At 28.7% G+C, this 2,643-nt stretch overlaps 1 pseudogene across 1 annotated transcript; it reads right to left on the reverse strand.

Annotated features, from left to right (window-relative positions):
- Positions 1–582: 582 nt before the first annotated feature.
- On the reverse strand, positions 583–1,371 carry LOC149546184 (oleosin G pseudogene; annotated as a pseudogene). The gene has a single exon (XR_016354333.1). The product of XR_016354333.1 is annotated as an oleosin G pseudogene (transcript).
- Between the last annotated feature and the right edge of the window lie 1,272 nt (positions 1,372–2,643).

Below are 2,643 nucleotides of genomic sequence, written 5' to 3' on the forward strand. Positions count from 1 at the left end.
CTTTAGAAGTTTGATAAGTAGTCCATGTCATAATCAAACCTATGATATTTTGTTAAATTAAAAAATTTCATCCACTAATTGGTTTAGTCTAGGAAGATTTTTCAGATTCATTAAATTTGAGTAAACTCTCTAAAGAATTTAGATTGATACAATCTAATATATTTAATTAGATTTTGTAAAGAATAGTTTCTTTTCTTTTATTCCTCTAAATTAAATTTGAGACATTCATTTTTAAAATGATTATATTAAATTTTCAACTAAAATTCAATTTTACCATTCTTTATTTTTTCTACAAAATATGATATAATATATATTAATTCTTTTAATTTTTTTTTGAAAAAGTGCAACTTACAAAAGAAAGAATAGCAGAACCCCAAAAATAATATCAACTAAGGCAAATATAAAAGGGTTGAACATACATATAAAAGACAAATTACAACTGAAAACTTTTTTTTTATACAAAATCTGGATTAAAATGTCAAAAAGTTAAGTCGTACATTAGATTTGATATACAATTTTATTATTAAAAATTCATTAAAAAATATGAAATGCAGAAATTCGCAAAAAAACTCAAATGCAAAATTCACAGAAACAGACTTCTTTTTATTAAATTCATCACAGAAACAGAAGAAAACGCTACCCATCAAATTTCACCCTTCGTAAAAGGGGAAACGATATGATTGAGATTTAAGGTCAAAGAAGCTACAAATAATCTCGCGGTAAGGCATCAACAAACCTCAACAGGCAATGAAGAATGAATAACAAGCGCAGGCTTATTATCTGCCTCATCAGAACCAGGAGGATGCCTCTCATTCACATAATATATCTGAACAGAACCAGAGCTTCCGCCATTAAAACAATTATACACCCATCTAACACCCAAAATCACGGCCAATCCAAAAACACCCGCCAAAAAGAGGCCTGAAACTGTCATAAATAGCACCATTCCCAGAGATATCAAAATAGGGCTGAGCATAATCAAAACAGGGTATAAAATTACCAGACATATTGCAATTCCCGCCACAGAAAGCGCCGCCAGGAACAGTAAATTTAAAGACGATATGAAAAGCGTTGCATAGCAGAGAACATGAATCGAATCCGGTGAATGTTCGTGGGTATTGCTCAAACCAGTCAGATATCTCAAAATGTCAATTAATCCCACATGAAATTTGGGCATTTTGAAATCCCAGAAACCCAGCATAATTATACGGCTCCCTCCTGCTCTTTCAGATCTTGATTTCTTCGTCCGATGCTTGAGCAGGGATGGTGTTTATATGGATTTGTGTATTCGGTTCTCCTTCAATGGCGAATTCTTCGTCTGTTTTTAAATTCGGGTTTATATTGGGGGTTCTATTTGATTGACATTGCTTTATTATATGTTGTTTATGCGGTTTCGTTCACAGTGGTACAAGGAATATTATTTACTTTTCTTGGGCGAGGACGTCTTACTTTTATTCTTTCTCCACCCTTTTGCAATTGCTTTCTATCTTTAGCGTAAGAAGGATAAAAAGCAACGAGACATAAAGCTTAGGGACACGTAATTTATCTTTAATTTAGTGATTCATTGCTTTTTTTTAGGGTTAGGATCTAGAAGAGCCAACTTAAGACCTCTTAGATAAGAGGCTCACAATTTAAATGTAAGTACAAGTAGTGCTTCCACTAAAATAAGTGCATTGATTAGATCAATAGTAATATATAGTTTCAATAATATAATATAATATTAGGTAGTAACAATCTTCAATGGTTATGGTTAGTAGGACTTTACTTAGTAATTTCAGTCTAATTGATTAGGTCAATAGTAATATATAGTTTCAATAATATAATAGTAACAATCTTCAATGGTTGTGGTTAGTAGGACTTTACTTAGTATTTTCAGTTTAATGATTCTACTTATTAATTGATATTTCAGCCCCCGCTTTTCTAGCTATTTATTTATAAAAATAATTTTCAATCTTGCTCACATCCACATTTTCAAATTTGTAACCAACATTTGTTTCGTGTCCTAAGACTTTTCAATCTATATTCATATATATTTTTTAAAATAATAATAAATAGAGAGAAAATTTTGATAATTGACAAAATAAAAATAAAAATCCCAAACACTAGAAATCAATCTTCAATAGAATGACATCAAACATTATATTTGTATATCTATCCAAAAACTAAACTCGTATTATCTTGACATGTATTTTTTTGACTTTAATCACATGTATACATGTCAGTTTCTAAATTAATACAAATTTTAAACATTAGAAATCATTCTATAATGCTTTTCTATGTTAAATCAAATCTCAAAATAATCATCTTAAACAATTAAAAGAACTTCAACCTTATATTCATTTATCAATATTTAATCTAAGTTCTTATATCCTTTATATTTATTATTCTAAAATTTATTATAATCATGAATGTCCACTCCCCACACATATATATTTCATTTTTACCTAAATAGGTATTAAAATGAGTAAAATATTATTAGATAAATATTTGAATTCGATAAAATATTTAACACTATAATAATTACTCTTTAGGCACATCAAGGAAATGGGTGCAATATTCAAGTTTCAAAGCTTGATAGACTACATTAAAATGTTGAAAAATATAAAACATTAAGTAATTTGTTCAATCAAAGTCTCAAATAAA

Source organism: Cupressus sempervirens, chromosome 7 (assembly GCF_028749045.1).
Source record: "Cupressus sempervirens isolate cs-2001-9-10 chromosome 7, ASM2874904v1, whole genome shotgun sequence".
Taxonomy (NCBI): Eukaryota; Viridiplantae; Streptophyta; class Pinopsida; order Cupressales; family Cupressaceae; genus Cupressus; species Cupressus sempervirens.